Source organism: Sturnira hondurensis, unplaced genomic scaffold (genome assembly GCF_014824575.4).
Source record: "Sturnira hondurensis isolate 20B ecotype Veracruz unplaced genomic scaffold, ASM1482457v3 Scaffold0008897, whole genome shotgun sequence".
NCBI classification, from domain to species: Eukaryota; Metazoa; Chordata; class Mammalia; order Chiroptera; family Phyllostomidae; genus Sturnira; species Sturnira hondurensis.
The window spans coordinates 4,080,031-4,099,372 of NW_028081528.1; the positions used below are offsets into that span (position 1 = coordinate 4,080,031).

At 40.1% G+C, this 19,342-nt stretch overlaps 1 protein-coding gene across 1 annotated transcript in view; it reads left to right on the forward strand.

Moving 5' to 3' along the window:
• Positions 1-19,342, forward strand: part of HDAC9 (histone deacetylase 9) — an 835,653-nt gene that overhangs the window by 706,493 nt on the left and 109,818 nt on the right. The window lies entirely within an intron of this gene.

Genomic DNA, 19,342 nt, shown 5'->3' on the forward strand with positions numbered 1-19,342 from the left:
ATGAATGGACAAATGAACAAATCTATGAACAAGAAAACCTTGTCAAAGTTACCCTCAGCTTTGTTTTCAAACAGGAATGTGATATACACAAATCAATTTGAAAATTGGGATAGACAGTCTGCTCCTTGGAAAGGTTTTTCAAATCACCTTCAGTCTTTGTGATACCTTCAATCTTTGTGAAGATACGAGGAGCCGAACTGCGGGACAGATGACTGCAGAGGATTATTTGGTTGCAAGACAAACATGCATGCACAAAGGAAGAGTAGTCTTCAAGCTCTTTGTCCTCTGGAATCTCTGTTTCTGCCGAATGTGCAGCTGCTCATTCAGCGTGTCCCCGTAGCACTGCCACAGCATGTACACTTGCCGCCACTACATCCACGTTTTTAAAAATGAAAATCATCAGTTAGCCACCAGCTATTTGTGTCTATGGAGCCAGACGTTTGGGAAAATGGATGTTCAGCATCTTTTTATACTTCTTCAGTGCAATGTTTTAGAAATTGTCCTTATATTAATTGAACTGACAATCCATAATCTAACTAAATCATTTGTGGTTTATGTTTCTTATCACTAATTAAAGAGTAACTATCAATTACTCTGCCAGGAAGGACACCATGGAAAGTGTGCTCATTGGCAGAATGAACACGGTGGTTGGAATTGTGCCTGTAAATAAGTTACTGCAGAATAAGAGTTCATACCAGTCTCATTTCTACCATCTTTTGTGAAGTGGGGCACAGTATACCTGCTTCCTTTCAAACTCACAGAAACACTGACATGATTAGTTTGACACACGTGATATGCCTCATGTCCTTATAGAATCATAGCATTTAGAATATTAATGTGTCACCAGATAATGCAGTTAAAAGACAGTGAGCCCAGGCCAGGTGGCTCAGTTGGAGCATCATCCCATGTACCAAAAAGTTGTGGGTTTGATTCCCAGTCAGAGCACATGCCTGAGTTTCAGGTTCAAACAACCGATGGATGTTTCTCTCTCGTATGGATGTTTCTTCCCCTTTCTCTCATTTCCTCTCTGTCTAACAATCAGTAAACATTTCCTTTAAATTTTATATTAAATCCTGGGTGAGAACTTTTAAAAGAACACAGTGAAATTGTCAGATTTTGAGAATATGGACTTAGGATTCAGACAAATCTGAGATTGTATCCCAATATTTGCCAGTTGCTTGCTGAATCAACTTGACAAATTTTTAAAGTTAATTGAGTCTCAGTTTAATTATTTATAAAATGAGAAATCAAAATACATGGCTTTGGATATGTTGTAGGTATTACAGCATCAGCAGTGGTGTATAAACTTTTGTCTAACTCCATGTTTGGCATGTGGTGCCTTTGCAGAATGGCTGATTTTATTGTTGGTGCTGGAAGAAAGGTTAGCTTGCCTCAGGCATAAATAAATTATTTCTTTAGCTTTGGGAATAATCATACTCTCCTGTCACTGTAGGTAAGAATAAAACCAAAACCCCTTGATTTTGGTCTGGTTTCTTGACTAAGGAGATACCCTTCTCTGTACTCAGAACTCTATTCAGCTCCCAAGTTTTTCCTTCCTTCTTAGTTTCTTTCTGGCTAGTCTCAAGGATTTAAATTACCAAATGAGCTTGCCTTTTGTCTTGTTTGTCTCACATTTTTATGCAATTAAAAGGGAAAAAAATTTTGATGATGCCGCCTCCCTCAAAAAGGCCACATCAAAAGGTAGAGTTCACCAAAAATAATACACACTTTTTCCGAAGACACAAACAGTTCCTTGAAAAGGATGTCATGCTGTAATTTGTTTTGTGAATTCTATAAACCACAGAACGTTTACTTACAGTCAAGTTTGACCTTTCTTTCTCCTTTTTATGCCTACACAGCTCCATCTTCTCTTCTTTTGAGAAGAAATACAAGGCTAACATACTCTTTAAAGTATGTGTGTGTTTGTGTGTGTGAATAGTACATATATATATATATATATATATATATATATATATATTAGATTGGTTTTTATTGGAATACTGAGTTTAATTTTTAACCAGGGTCCTTTGGCTTTATGCAATAATATTTTATGGAATGCAATCACTTGTGCAAAGACCAAAGTGAGGCCCATTTGAAACTTTACAGAAAGAATATTTTGTGCTCATAGGGGTGATGGGAAATGCAATATGTGTACTAAGCTCCTCATTGCACCCCACCGAAAACAGAGAAATCCCTGTGACTGATTTGATGGTAGTAGAATCTCTTTGGGGATTTTTTTGGAAAAAGAAAGTAATAACAAGAAATGGGCACATAATTAAGTTTCCAAAGTGCACGTGTCATAAGCATCTTATTGTCCCTCTGGAGGAGAAATTTACTGTTGACTTACGTAGATATGTTCCTACTATGAGCCCATTTAAAAAAAAATCAGCCTTTGTGAACCTCTAAACCATTCTCTGCTATTTGAGTTATAAGAACATTTTACTGTCACTGGTGTTCTATTTTCTACTCATTTTGGCAATGTTTTACAATCACAGGGTTGCCATAGAAATGAAAATAAACACAGATTTGGAAAGATACATGTCACAGGAGCTGCTTCTGCCTCTCTTCCTGAATATGTGGCTCAGGCTGTTCTTTGAATATACCCCCTTCCTTGATTATCCAGATGGTCTTCACCTAAGGAAAGAAAGTTGAAACTTTTATGATCTGATGTGTGTAAAATGTCTCCAAAGTTTCCTTAAGTTACTCTCATGTCCTTTAAGAACAATTGGTCTAAAAAAGAGAGAGAGAATTAGAAAATTACTAAAGGAAAGAAATGAAAAAAAAGGAAGACAGAAAAGAAGGGAGGAAAGAAGGAAGGAAGGGAGGAATAAGTTAAGTGTAAGAGAAGTTAGAGCTTAAAGTGCTCTGAAGCTAGCTAGCATCTCTTGATAGCTCCACTGTGACCATAAAGAAAAACTCATTCTACTTGGGTAGTTACAGGCAATGTTGAGGGGGTTCAAGAAGGAATCAGAGGTTCCAGTGCATTGCCCTGTAGAATACCTTAGCCCTTTCTCTTTTGGCTCAGCATTGGTTACCTATGACTCAGTCTTTTGTTAATTGGATAAGGGCTGAGCAATTGTTCCTTTCCAGCCCTAGGTTTTTTGTTTGTTTGTTTGTTTGGTTTTTTTTTTTTTGCAAATTTGAAAGAAATGATTTAGCAAGACTTTTGAAACTGAAGACATAAGACCATCTGTAAGTTACTGGACCCACATTTGGAATAATAATAAAATAGTTTTGAAAACCACTGTTACAAAATTATAGCCACATTTTTGGCATATTAAAATGCATGGCATTTATATACTTTCATAAAATAATGATTGGGAAGGGACGTATATAATCATGTGTACATTTCATTCTGTATTTCAAAGTAAAGAATGTTCATTTTAATAAAATCTTAATATTAACTCTTAAATGACTTCAGAAAACTCCAAATTAAGCATGTCTCAGAGATTCCTAATTCTGCTTTGTTAACTTTTCAAGACTACACTTCAAAATAGAGCTCAACAAAAGCAAAAATCTGTTAATTACCCTTGTGCATGTGTGTATTTTAATTACATAAGATCATTTTGTTCCTTTTGATAGGTTAGCACTCTCTGAATTCTCCTCAGCTGGCTATGCTTGTGTGCAGGATTTGGAATGGAAAGCCAGCACCATTTCACATGCAAAGGAACATCGAATACCATAATATAAATATAATATGACACTCATTGACAACATCCCAAAAGCCAGGAAGAGTTATTGGTGAGAAAGTTTTTTCTCCCAAGCCTCTGCTCACAGACGCGTTGAGTAATAACTTTGAATTAGTCAGAATGGTTACTGGCCCACATGACACATCTCAGGGAAGGAAAGTCCCTTTGTCCCTTCGAGCACTCATTCTCCTCAAACAACAGAGTCCTGAGATTCACAGAGCCATTTTATTGTAGTAAAGCAAAATAAACTTACCAAATGTCATATTTAAAACTCTTAATTAAAAGAATGAACTTTATGAACTAAGAATATATATTATTAGATATTATATGTATATATACATAGATATATAGTTAGAATATATACGTTCCTAGTTAGAATATACTGTGTAGTATTATGTGTGCACACACACCTTTAAATGTAGTAACCTAATAAGACCTTAGACCTATTATTGTGCCAGCTTTTAAAGTATGCAGTTTGTACATAGTTTTCTTATCCTCATCAAGGGTTTATTTATTCTTTCAAAAATGCTGAATACTATAATCAACATTCTAATGTAGCAAAATAATAATATAAGCTCACTAAAAGCCTTATTTAGAATGCTGTCTCATTAAAAATTATTATTCTGAAGTGGAGTTCTGGCAAAGATGGAGGTGTAAGTAGAAACCCTTCACTTCCTCTCACAAACAAAAGGATGGTAACAACCAATTAAAAATCAATAAATAACCAAAATTGCCAGAATATCAAACTGCATGGAACTCTGACAACCAAGGAATTAAAGAAAATATCAACCCGAACAACCAGACCAGTAAGTCAGACCATATGGGCAGACTCAGAAAAACCAGTGAGATGGCTGGGGGGCGGAGCTACCTGCCAAGCTAGGTACAGCTGCAGGAGGGACTGACTTAAAGGGAAAACAGATTCAGAGCTGACTGTGGGCTAAGGCTCTGGCTGCCACTGGGGTTGCTGTGGTTAGGGATACTTCCAGTCTGATCAGAGAATCTGTTGGAAAGTGTGCTAGAGACAGGCAGGCGAGGTGCAGTGTCCCCTCCCACACAGGCAGTGCAGCAGGGAGGGTTGCCCCACCCCAGTGAACACCTAAGGCCCCGCCCCTTACAACCTGTTAGTGCTGCCAAGACAAAGAAATATGGCCCAAATGAGAGAGCAAAACCTCAGAAAGAGAACTAAGTGATAAGGACATTGACAACCTATCTGGTGGAGAACTTAAAGCCCTAGTAATCCAAATGCTCACAGAAGTAACTAAGCTTGGTCAAAAAATGAAAGAACAAATAAAAGATACCTGAACTGAAATAAAGCAAAATATTCGGGGAACCAACAATGACAGGAAGGAAACCAGGATTCAAAGCAATGATTTGGAACAAAAGGAAGAAATAAACATCCAACTGGATCAGATGAAGAAACAAGAATCCAAAACAATGAAGAGAAGCTGAGGATTCTCTGGGACAACCTGGAACATTCCAATATCCGAATCATAGGGGTGCCAGAAGGAGAAGAACAAATTGAAAACTTATTTGAACAAATAATGAAGGAAAACTTCCCCAGTCTGGTGAAGGAAATAGACTTATAGGAAGCTCAGAGAGTCCCAAAGAAGTTGGACCCAACAAGGAACACACCAAGGCACATCATCATTAAGTTATCCAAGATTAAAGACAAAGAGAAAATCCTAAAAGCAGCAAGAGATAAGGAGACAGTTACCCTACAGAGGAGTTCCCATAAGGCTATCAGCTGATTTCTCAAGAGACCTTACAGGCAAGTAGGGGCTGGAGAGAAGTATTTGAAGTCAGGAAAGGCAAGGAACTACATCCCAGATTACTCTATCCAGCAAAGCAATCATTTAGAGTGGAAGGGCAGATAAAGTGCTTCCCAGAAAGGTCAAGTTAGAAGAGTTCATCATCACCAAGCCCTTATATGAAATGTTAAAGGGACTTATCTAAGAAAAAGAAGATCAAAAGTATGAACAATAAAATGACAACAAACACAACTATCAACAAATGAACCTAAAAGACAAGAAAAACAATGAAAACAAAAACTAACCAAACAACCAGAACAGGAACAGAACCAGAGAAATGGATGCCACACAGAGGGAGTTCAATGGGGAGGAGGAAGGGAGGAATAGGGGGGGAGAAGGAACAGGGAAAAAGAAGCATAGTTGGTAGGCATAAAATAGATGGAGGGAGGTTAAGAATGGTATAGGAAACAGAGGTCTCAAAGAACTTGTATGTACAACCCATGAACATGAACTAAGAGCAGGGGTATGCTGGGGGGTTGGGGGTCAGGGTAGAGGAGGGAAAATGGGAAAACTATAATAGCATAATCAATAAAAAACACTTAAAATTATTATTCTGCTCTAGGAATACTTTGTTCTTGGAGTGGTATGATTTGCATTTGTGTCTAGAGCCCAGAGTCATCAAAGGAAAGACACTCTTCAAAATTGAAATCAGAAAAAACAAGGGCAAATCAGTGAATATGTCACAAAGATTTTGATCAGAAATGTTGGGCTTCAGGCAATGATTGTTCTTGTCTCTTTTTCAGTTTTATTGAGATATAATTGCTATGTAACTTTAAAGTGCACAACATAGGATTTTTTTTTTATCCTTATCCCAGGACATTTTCATCTGCTTATTTAGAGAGAGAGAAGAAAGGAAAGGGAGAAAGAGAGAAAAATCAGTGCAAGAGAAGCATCAGTTGGCTGCCTTTGTACTCACCCAGACTGGGGATCCGTGTCAGGACAGGCATTGTAGGTGTCCAGACCTGGGATGAACTTGCATCTTGGGCATGTGCCCCAACCGGGAATTGAACTTGCAACCAGATGGTTATGGGACAGTGCTCCAACCAATGAGCCACACTGGCCAGGGCACAACATAAGGATTTGGTGTAAGTATATACAGGATGAGGCAAAAGTGGGTTTACATTTGTTCAGATCGAAAATAATACAATAATAATTACACAAGAATAAACTCAGTGTTTTGAGTACTCACAACTATAAACCTACATTTGCCCCATGCTGTATTGCAAAAGGATTGCCACAATATGATTAATTAACATCAGTCACCTCACAAGGTAACAATTCTTTTTGTCCTTGTGGTGAGAACGTTTAAGATTTTCTCTTAACAAATTTAAAACATACAATATATTGCTAACTATAATCATCATGTTGTATGTTACATCCCCAGGACTTATTTATCTTATAACTGGAGCTTATACACTTAGACCACCTTAACCTAATATTTCCACCCCTAACCCAGGGAATGGTTGTTCTTGAAAGAGAAAGAATGTAAGAAGTTGGGGAGTGGGGAATGTCCCTTTAATGTAGTAGCTCTGAGACATAAAGAATTATATTTTGTGGGAGCTGCATATGACTTTAGAGACCATCTAGATGGACTTCCTCCCTGATTTTATAGTTGAGGAAAGACAATTTACTAAGGTCACTCAGTTAGGAGCAGTGCTAAGAACTGAAACCAGATGTCTTGAATTGGGAGTCCAGTGACCTTTGTACAACTGTGCGTTGAAGCTAGGGAGTTCAATTCTGAGATGGCACCAGTGGAAAATGTTGCAGAATTGGTCCCCCCTTTTGCAGGCTTTTGGAGAAACCCCACATCTCGCCCCCCACCCCGCTGCATGCGGCATTCCAGGGCTCAGCGGGTACGGTGATTAGAGAAGGGTGCCCTCAGCGCTGACAGCGTTTCTGTCTTAATGCTTGATTTTCACAAATATCAAAGAACTGGACACTGAGAACTAGTTAGTCTAAATCAGTTAACAAACGCAGGTCAGGATAAGTGAAAATTCATACTGAGCAGAATTATAGAGGCAAAGGAAAGGTATGTAGACACATTATATAAAGAAACAGAAGCCACGTCTTCTGGAGCTGTGAAGACTTTTAAATTCCATTTTCCTTTCTCTCTTTAATGTAATTTCTAAATTAAGAATCAGTTAAATGAGTGTTTGCATATTCTTGTATTTATCATCCCTATTCTTTTCTTTTCTATTCTGGGTTTTTTGTTGTTGTTTGTTTGTTTGTTTGCTGGGAGAATTTTCTAATCAGCTGACCAAGAGGGGAAAGTTGGACTATCTGATGATTGCACTAAAGCAAAAGGTCATGCAGGATGAGGTGGGGATAGAAATGTGCATGGCCTTTTATTAAAAGAGGCCTCTCAAATATATTTGTGAAATGTGCACAGGATGAAGCAGAGCGAGGGACCAAGAAAACCTGAGCTGAAAATTGAAACATCAGAGAGGTTGTGATTCAACATTCTTTTCAACAACTATTTATGGAGTGTGTTCTTGGGGGAGACATGCTTCTGGGTCCCTGGGACACCTCTGTGAACCAAGAGGCAAACAGTTTCTTCCCCTGGGGAGCTTGCGGGTAGTGGGGAAAACAGGATAATAAAAGAAACAAAGTATATGATAAATAAATAATCATATACTGCTTTGAAAGATAAGTATTACGGAGGGAAAGCAGAATAAACAGGAGTGATGGAAGTGAGATGGGTGTGGGAAAGGGTTTCGGGAAAGGTCTTTCAAAGATTATAAAACTAAGAACAAAGATTTGGGGGAGATCACCCCAGGCAGAGGAAATAGCCAGTGTAAAACTGCAGTAACCAGAGTGTGTCTGGCCTATTTGTGAATCAAGTCCTTGCGGAGGGTGGTAAGAAAAGGAATCATGGAGATGCAGGACAGCCTCGTGGCATAGAGACTTGTGGGTCATTTAAAACTGCCCTCACTTTTACCCTGAGAAAAATGACGGGGATCTGATTGAACATCAACCCAGCCGCTTTGTCGAGAATAGAGCACAGATGCAGGAAGTAATAAAGGTACTTCTTAGGAAGCTGTAGCTGTACTTCAGGGAAGATGTGTTGGCACAGGCCAGGGAGATGACAGAGGAAGTGATGAGACATGGCTTCTGGACACAAGTCATGCATGCTTGCTTGCTGACCCTCTTCCACAAATCCCCCTGATGTGCCTTTCTTTGGCACTTGCACAGAAGGGGACCATCAGGGGTGGGTGAGGTCCTGTGGGACCCTCTGAAGCACCAGCAGCTGCAGCCGCTGCCTGGAGTCTCTTTTGCAGTGGCTCTTGGATGCGCTACCTCCACCACTTGTCCAAGCAGGAATGGTTGTGAAGAGTTTTCCTTGGGAGCATCCCTCCCCTGCGTGTCATTCACCAACACACGCAGATGGATGAAAAAGTGTGCCTGCTGTAATGTGCACTTTTGTTTTGGTTAGAGACATCTAAAGAGAAGAGAAGCCCTTGTACCATTTGCAAGTATGTAATTTTATAATGTGATGCTTTTAAGCAATGACTTACATTTAAACTATAAAGAAAAACATAGGCTTGGCTTTTTACCTATAATCCATATTTGCATGATTATAATATGTCATTATGAATTACACAGGGACTCAGAGTCTGCTGTCTCAGAGGTCAACAAGACCTCATAATTCTAAAGGACACTTTTAAATACATAGCTTAATTGATGAGGACAGAAATGATATATGTCAGATCACGTCACTGCCCTCCTCAAACCTCCCCGTTTCTCTTCTCATTCAGAGTGAAATCCAAAGTCTTTGCAATAGTCTCACAAAGTGGCTTCATGCCACCTTGCTGGCCCCATTTCCAACCACATTTCCTGTCATTCACTGTGTGTCAGCCACAGTAACCTCTTGTGCTGCCATAAATACAACCAAGACCATGCCACATCAGGTTCCATGCCTTTACTGTTTCCATAGGCCATGCCCCTTGCCCATGATTCATGTGACCTCCCTCCTCACGTTGCACAGGGCAGTTCTCTGTTCCACTGTCACCACCTGAGAGCCACCTTGGCTGGGCACCCCTGTGTAAATGTGCACCACCTCCCCTGACTTCCTGTTGACTTTTCCCCTTCGTTCTTCCTGCAGGCTTGCTTGCTTCTTTGCTCGTTTCTACACTTTCTCCTCTGTTCGAATGTAAGCTCCTGGAGGGCAGGAGATCAAAGACTTTGTTTGCTATGAACTCTGGCTACCGCATCTGGCGCATCGTGGGTGGCTAGTGAAAATGTGTTGTGTGAAGAACACAAATAGGATGACCCTTGGGATGCATTTATATGATGGTCCACTCTCCAGTTATTTAAGTACCTGCTGCCACCATCCCCTGAACCTGGCCTCCTCAACACCAGGCTCTCCTGGTTCTGGTTCAGACACATAGGGCTGGGGATCTGCACGCCTTCTCTGCTGTTGCTACCCCAGTACACGCCATGTCATATCAAACTGTCCATCATAGCCTCCACACACATTCATGCCTTGGCCCTTGCTAGTCCATTGGCCTGAACTGTCCTCCCCGCTTTCTCTTCCTGGCAGCCTCTTGCGTTAATGTCCAAGTCCACTTTTTGTGTTTCCTCCTCAGATGGACTCTTCTTCAAATTGTCTTCATCTTTCTTGGCTGCCCAGTCCCCTCTGACTCTTGGTAATTTTTTTGGGCCCAAATTGGTATCATGCTGTACTTCAAAGACAAATGCTTTCCACCTGCATTGCCTTCTGAGTTACAGGCTCCTAGAGGGCAGAGCTGCGATGTACCTTGGAATGTTGGCATAATCCCAATGCCTGTCATCTCATAGGAGCTCTGTGAATGACTTCCGAATAAAAACAAAAATATTATTGAGTAACTCTGTGGGTTATAATGCTTTCACATACTTCAAAATGGCTTGTGTTTCCCTTAAAGCCTGTGCAGACCTCCCCTGCACTGAGTGTGCCAAATGGGTGAGTGACATCGTACACTGCATCAGCACACACAGAGGTGAGTCATGGGAAAGCACCAGTGCAGTTCTGCTGAAGCCCAGCACGTGACTCAGTCCAACTGGCCATTGACTGGAGGTGAAGTCAATCTTGAGATCTGATTCTAATTGAGGAGGTTCCAAATCGGTTACATTTCTTTGAAAGAAATCCAAAATGGGGTCCTTTTCTCCTTACTGTGTTTAGTGTCTGATTGCATGATCCCACCTGTTCGTAGCAGTACTTTTGTCTCCCTTTACTTTATGTTTTAAACACTTTTTATCATTGTTCAAGTGCAGTTTTATAAGCTCGTTGTGGTCTCTCTAGCATGAGTCTCACCTGGAGAGAGGGCAGCAGGGATGGACAGGTCAAGAAGAGTATGACAGAATTTCCAGAGGGCAGGTGAAGATGAAAAGGTAGATATGCCATTATCATTGCTTCCATTATCTGTTTTCTTGCAAATAAATGCATTTGCAAATCATCAGGGGTCCCTCCTTATTGCTCTCCTATGAAATAGCCACTACTTTGTCCTATGACTCTGTGTGTCTTTGGTTTTCTTCCTTGCTTGGCACAGTACATTCTCAAATAAATTGCTCAGAAAGCGTGCTTTGGAACTAAATTTCTAAGTCTTTACATGCCTTAAAATATTTTTATTTAAGTAACATACTTGATTTCTCATAGGTAATGGCTGAAAGTAGAATTAAAGTTTAAAACTTTTTTTTTCTCAGTGTGTGAACACTCAAGAGTTGCTGATAGGACTTTGAAGTCAATCTCCTTCGTTGTCTCTCTGAGTATATATGTCTTTGTATACAGAGCTTCCCATTGGCTACACTAATCAAAGCTGTAGAGCTGAATTATTTTTCAGTTGCTAAAAATTATTTTCTATTATTACTTGAAAACTGTTTCTCCTTTCTCTCTCAGCATCCTGGGGTCCCCCTTAATCAAATATCAGACTTCTGCAATGATCCTCTAAATCTCATATTTCCCACTTATATATTTTATCCATTTGCTGCTTCCTTTTTCTGAGGAATTACTTCAGTTTTATTTTTTCAGACCCTTTATTAATTTATGCAGTTGTGTTTTTATCTTGAAGTGCTTCCCTTGTTCTTTGTCATAACAGCATATCTGTTTAAATATTTTCTTGACTCTCTTTGTAGATTATTGCTTCTGCTGCCTGAATTATGTCTGTTTTCCCAGAGTTGTTTATATCTGTCTGTATTTTAATCTTTACTTTTTCTTCATACCACTGGCTCTCCTTATGTGCCGGGAAACTCCTGCTTTGACATTGATATTTATGAAAGTAGTAACTGGTGTCATTTTTCCCTGCGGTTGTGTAAATGGGTCAGTCGGGGGCTCTGCGTCAGTGGGAGGGGGACAGTGTGTGTGGATGGCCAAATCCCACTCTGGAGTAAGCATTCCAGAAGATGGCTCATAGTCTCTGAATCTCCCTAAATGATAACATAAGGAAGATACTAGAAGCCTTGGTTTTCTCCAGAGATATTCTTTTCTTAAGCGAGAGTCCTCTGAATAGTCTGCCTAGCATTGAACCCTGGTTACTGGCATAGAGGGAAGGCAGCTAAAGTGCTGGCATCCAGCCCTGGTCTTCTTAACCAACGTGTCTTTCTTTTCTAGTATTCAGTCCTGCCTTTCTTTTCCTTCACTATCCTTGTTTATCAGGAAGGCTCCATTGGGTGGAGTGCCTCTTATCTCTTCTGTGGTCCCATGAGAGTATGTTCGGGGGGGTAGCTTGCTTTTTTTTTTGCTTCATTTTTAAAGTATGTGCCCAGCCTATTTCCCTCTTCTAGAAATCTCGTTAAAAAAATCAGTTTGTTGACAACTCCCTTCTCCTCTTTTATTGTTGTTCTGTTTTGTGTTCTGATACTTGGTAACATTTTATTCTGAAATATTATTGGACTTCCGGAAAACTTGTAAGAACAGCACAGAGTTCCTATAGGCCCTTCACTCAGCTTCCCCTCATATAAAAACTTACATAAACACAGTGCAGGGATCACAGTTAAGACATGAATATCTGCACAACACCGTGAGTGTCACTACAGATTTTATATGGAACAGCAGCGTTGCCACTCGCGACTCTGTTCCAGAACCCAGTGCAGCATCTCACACTAAAACTCAGGAGTCGTGTCTGCTTAGTCCCCTCCAGTCAGTAGCAATGACTTGGTCTTTTCTGTCGCTGACTTTCACAGTGTCCTGGTCAGTTATTTGGTCAACTATGCCTCAATTTAGATCTGTCTAATGTTTTCTTAAGCAAGAGTCCTCTGAATAGTCTGCCTAGCATTGAACCCTGGTTACTGGCATAGAGGGAAGGCAGCTAAGGTGCTTCAAGGTTACATACTTTTAGCAAGAGTACCACAGAACTCATCTCCCTTTCTCAGTGTATCGTATCCAGGAATTTCGATACTGATGTGTGTCACCGTTAGTGATGTTAACCTGAGTCACTGTATCAGGAGGTATCTGCAGGTTTCTGTGTCATTATTTATTTATTTTACAATATTTCAGGGGACATACTTTGGGATTATGTAAATATCAAGTTTCTTCTCAACCTCTGGGCCCTGCTTTCAGCATCCTTCCCTGGCTTTTCCTTGCATCAGTTATATCTGTTTTGTTTGAATAGTGACTTACTATTTCCTTTAGTTTTTTGACTTATTAGCTGAATTTTTTTGTAAGACAGAGCTGTTTCTTCTTTTCTCTGCTTATTTTGCTATTTTTTAATGTCTCTGTGGATTTTTGGATACTAACTTGACTTTTGGGATTATAATCCGGCACCGTCAATATTTAGTTTTTTCCTCAAGTTGTCCCATCTCTAGCCACTGGAGGCCACATTGGTTCATATTCCCTACTGGCCTGTCCCCATCTCATTGTTTTTTGTCATCACAAGATGCTCCAGAAAAAGCTTGTATTTTCCCTGAGGCAGTCCTGGACTTAACCTCTTCTTCAATGATCCTTGAGTCCTTGTATGGAGATTGACATTAGAAAACAAGGTTTGGGCTCTAAGTATGCTCTCTGCTGCTGAGCTGTCCATTGCCTTTTGGAAGGTCATCCTGACCCATGCATACATGTTGGGAACAGCCCTGCCTGGTTTCAGGGATTGTAACTGCCCCCCATGGCTAAGTGGGTGACCTCAGGAATGTGGGCCACAGGGGACAAAGCTTGTCTCTGGCAGCAAGCGCTGCTTCTGCTTCTTCCCTTGCCCCCAAAGCGTGGTCGATGTCCATGGTGGGTGTGACCCCTCAGAGAGGGGCAACCTAGGCCAGACATGATCACTTGGGAGGCCATTATGGAAAAACTCAAGGGGGCTGCAACAAAGAGGGAGTGATGGACCCTCGTGCCCCTGGCTATTGTGGCGTAGCCCAAATCCCCATTTCTGTCTGGGAGAAGGGCTGCCTGGCTCTAATCCACTTAGGCCTAAAAACCTATGATGGGGAAAGCAGGCGGTGCAGCCCTGTGCTGAAAAGTGCGGGTATCTGGGTAAATCAGGCATAAGAAAGATTATGTAAAAATCCTGTGAAACCTGCTTTGTTTAGAATGCTCTCATTTAAATGATAAGAGTCCAAGCAAGAAGTTGATTCCTAAAAGTTGTATGGCTCATTAGCTATCTGACCGTGACTGACAATAAGCCCTCATACTTCTTTGAATGCTGTCTATTGTTTGAGCCTTACCTGTATTCTTGTGCAAACAAACCCAATAAAAGCCCCTCGAGCACAGAGGGCTCTTGGCCCTTCCCCTTTGAGGGATCAGCCACCTCTCCTCCCCAAGCAGATCACATCATGTCTCAGTCATGTTTACTCTTTTTTAAATATATTTTATTGATTATACCATTACAGTTGTTGTTCTATTCCCCCCTCCATTCCCCTCCACCCCGCACATCCCCTTCCCCACCATTCCTCCCCTTTAGTTTATTACCACGTGTCTCAAGTTCTTTAGATTCTATATTTCCTCTACTATTCTTGCCCTCCCCCCCTATCTATTTTCTACCTACTGTCTATACTATTTTCTGTACCTTCTCCCCCCTTCTCCTCCTCCCACTCCCCTGTTGCTAACCCTCCATGTGATCTCCATTTCTATGGTTCTGCTCCTGATCTAGCTGTCCTCTTGGTTTGCTTTTGTTTTAGGTGTGGTTGTTAATAATTGTGAGTTTGCTGTCCTTTCACTGTTTATATTTTTCATCTTCTTTTTTTTCTTATATAAGTCCCTTCAGTCATGTTTACTCTTATCCATGGCACACAGGGGGACTTGGGAGGAAAGTTGCCCCCAAACATACACACATCTAAAGGTGTCCCTTTACGTACTTACCTGATATAAAAAGGGGTGGGCAAAAGTAGGTTTGTAGTTGTGAGTAGGGAATACACAAAGGTTATGCTTATATTATTTATTAGTTATATTATTTATTGTATTACAACTGTAAACCTTCTTTGCTCACTGCTGTGCTTAAAACCATGAGTTCATATGTATATCTTTATACTTTCCTTTCAGTGGGATATTAGGAAAGATCAGGGGCAAATACATACACTGTTTGCTATATTTAACCAGAAAACCCAATTGTTCAGGTAAAATTTTTAAACAAATACCTTTGAGGATTTGTTCTGTATAAGAAAAATTACTTTGTTTGTCCCACTTAATACTCCCAAGGGTGTTTTTCCATCCTTCAGGGATGAAAGATCTTTTGAGTAAAAATCAATCTAGATGGGCATAAACAGAACAGTGGCAGATGCCACAATAAAGAGGATGTGGAGGCTCAGCTTCCTCAGTTTGTCAGAGACCTGACAGTTAAGAGTTTGATGTCAACAGTAGGAAAATAGAAAAGATACAGTTCAAAATGTAGTACACGTTTAAGGCACAACAGTGTTTACAGCATGGTAGATACTTAATATATGCATGATCTATCCAGGAGGTATCCAGCCATGTAACATGAAAAATAGAGACATTTATTGAAGAAGGTACCAGATACAAGAAACATTGTGTGTAAGACAATAATGCCTCAGTCCCCTTCAAAGTAGGCACCTTGGGACCTCACACACTTCTCCCAATGACCGTCAGGTGCCCTGTCGTATTTTCCTGAATCTCATCACTGGCCTGAAATCTCTTCCCTTTCAAAGGTGATTTTAATTTTGGGAAAAGCCAGAAGTTGCAAGGCAGAAAATCTGGGCTGTTGGGGTGCTGAGTCACCTGGGTGATTTTATGTTTCACTAGAAAACTCTGTGCGAGATTTGATGTATGAGTGGGCATGTTGTAGTGATGAAGCTGCCAGTCACTGGTTGCCCATAGCTGCGGCCTTCTGAATCATCCCAATAGTTTCTGTGGGTGAATGTACAAGCTTAACCCAAACTTTCATGCAGATTCATTGCTCTACTTGCTCAGTCATTTTGAATGCGATGGCCATGCAGTGCACATGCTCACTCTATAGCATCTCCCACCCCCACTGACTAGTACAGTGAAGTCGTCATCATTCACACATGTACATTCCAGTCCCCTCTCCTTGGCTGCTGGATTATATGGGTGTCACACAAATCGCTCTTGTTATATTAACAGTGGCTGGACTTTTTCCAGACAGACCTCGTAGACTGGTTAAAAATGAATGAATGAATTTTACCAGTATCACGACTTCATAAGCATCACACAGCTCGTATAACCATGCATCACTAATTTATTCAGCAAGCAAATACCACTCCAACACAGTTCTAAGCATGTAATTCTTTACAGAGAAGTACATTATCAAATGATATATTTTTCTCATTTCCCATCTTTTAAAACATTTTTGGAATGAATTCAAATGTGTAGGATTAGTTAGTAGAACATTTTGAAAGCCTGTGTGAAACTGTAAAATTCATATTATTTGTGAATTCAAGAATAATACACATAACATATGTGGTATCTACTTCAAACAGAAACTAATGGGATCTATATATTTGGGAATATGTGGCATAAATAGATACATTTCTTCTGTAAGTGGTATGATGTCTTTATTAACAAAATAGTTTCACTGGAAAGAAATCTGACTCCTTCACAATTGTAGATCAAATTTCTACTATTTTGCTTTAAAGTTAAAGTGAAAAATTTTTTAAACTTTGGCAAAAATTGATATTTATAAAAATGCTTCCATGGGGGGAATGGTTTGAATTTTATTCTTTTTACTTTGTGCCTTCATTTTCATGTAGTGTATTATTAGTTAACATTTGTGGAAATATTTGTGGGAGATACTGTTGTTTTGTGTGGGTTTTTTTGTTTTTGTTTTTAGATTTTGAAGTCTGAAGCTTTATTTTTCCATTCTCAGTTTTGATTGATAGTTTGAATGGGTATGGGATTTCTAAATTTTAAAAATATTTCCTTTATATTTCTCTTCATATGTTGGCTTCCTAAATGGGTCCTCTAAGTTTCCTATCTATTCCTGTCGATTTTCTGTGCCTCTGTTTTGCACTGAATTCTCTGAGAGAGCTTGTCAGCTTTATCTCCAAATGAATCTGCTATGTGTTTTGTCTGCTGTTTCTTCTGTATTTTAATAGCATCCTCTTTTAATTTCACAGATGTACAGGTATCCCTTGGTATCTATCCATGGGGCATTGTTTCCAGGACCACTGTGGATACCAAAATCTGTGGGTGGCTAAGTCACTCAAATGAAATGGCACTGTATTTGCATATAACCTATGTACATCCCCCATACACTTTATTTTTTGTATTTTATTATTTATTTATTTTTAAATATTTTATTGTTTATGCTATTGCAGCTGTCCCAAATCCCCCCATTTGCCTCCCTCTCCACACAGCCCCCCACCAAACTTCCTCAGCCAATCCCCAAACCATTATCCACGTCCACACTCATATACTGTAAATCAGGGGTGTCAAACCATTTTCACCAGGGGCCACATTAGCCTCAGGGTTGCCTTCAAAGGGCCAAAATAATTTTAGGACTGTCTAAATGCAACTACTCCTTAACTATTAAGGAGTTGAAATTACATTCGGCCCTTTGAAGGCAACTTCAAGGCTGATGTGGCCCCTGGTGAAAATGAGTTTGACGCCCCTGCCATATACAATGTAACTGCTATGTAAGTAGTTGTTATACTGTATTATTTAGGGAAGAATGATACCTAACTACATGTGTGTGTCAGCAACAATGATTCTTCTGGAATATGTTCAACCCACGATTGGTTGAATCTGTGGATGCAGAACCCACAGGTATGGAGGGCCAACGGTACTATTTTGTGTCTTGGGTATAATCCTGGTGTTTGTAATTAGAGTCTCTTGACTGCATTTTCTCAGGTTTTGGGAGTTCCCTGTCTTTTATTTGTTTGTTTGCGTGTTACTTTTTGTCTTTCACGCGAGAAGCTTTGTTCAAACAGCCCATGTGCTGGAGAAAGGGCACTGGAAAGACCTGCCCGCGAGGGGCTTTTTGACTGCGAACTCCCTCTAGGAAGACTGAGGAAATCACCTGGCGGTTGGTCTGATTGACTTCATGTCAGTCTCCCTCCGTGTTTTCTTTTTGTTCACTTTGGCTCTCTGGGAAGACCAAGGAGTCGGCTCGCTTTTCTTGGCTTTGCCTCTGTAGACATACTTATGTTTCAGCTTTCCCTCTGTAGATCAGCACTGCGCTTTCAGTATTCTAAAATTATGTTGGCAATCTCGTCTCCTGTTGTCTCCTGGAGAAGGTAGCAAGTGAGCTGTACCCTGAAGGATGTTTACTCGGCAGTCAGTCTTACAAGTGTAGATGGGGGCGGGGCAAGAAGAGGAAGGGGAGCAACCTTCCAAACAGAGGGAAAGGAAATGGAAAATGAGCTAGTGTGATGCATAGGACCGGATAGATGAATGTGTTCCTTCATCTCCTCATATTTCCTTAAGCGCATTGCCTTTTCTCTCAATGAATCCGTAGGAGTAATCAAATTAAATAGCGTACCTTGATGCAACAGTCTTGATTTTTTTGAGACAACTTATTCCAATGTCTAGTATCCTAACATACATCATATGGCTGTTTCACCCATATGAAAAGTAGTAAATTGATCATATGTAATGCATTAATGAAAATGGCAATGTAAGAGTGGTATTATTAGGAAGGAAAATAATTGATGAGACTGCTCCTTATAATGTAGCTGTATTAGAAATTTTTTTTTATTTTATGGAAGAATAAAGAAATGAAATTGTGCATAGGAAACAAAATATCATTTGACTCAGTTTCACTGATGGGCCAATTCGGATGTAAGTGGCTCTCCAGTTGTTGGAAGGTTGGACGGACTTCCACAGAAGTCTTTTACATGCACATTTATGGGTCTGAACAACTGAGCTTTTAAACTTTTCTAAGAGTAGTGGAGTTATGAAAAACATGTTATTCATTTATGTCTCCATCTAGGTAAGTTTCAAAGAAGTATCTTTATTTTGTAATTTAAACTTCTTGTTTACATGCAAACATTTTTTAAGCTACCAAACTGATATTATTATGGGAAATTGACATATAAAAAATTTACAATAATTACACCACTCCTCAAGAATAATTATTTTAATATTCCGTTTGGCCATTTCTCCCCAACACAGAATAAGAGGCATGGCTACATTTTAAATTCCCTGGGCTGTACACTCTTCCCATTTCATTAAACTGTCTTTGAGAAATTGAATTCTAATGATGGCACACTGGTCTTGAAGCCTGCATTTAGAAAACATTTCAGTGTTATAAAGCCAGGGAGCATCCATTAGTCATTCCCTGTCAGACCCAGCACTGGGGAGAGAGGGATGGGGGAGCCTGAGGAAGATGAAGAGGTAAAAGTGCTGAAGAGCCTGCGTGGGGCCAGCAGGGGTGGCTATCATGGATGAGGCCACCACATTCCTGGTGTCTCTGACCTTGGACTCACTTGACATTATAGTCTGGATTCTATTAAAGGAATTGCATGTTTTTT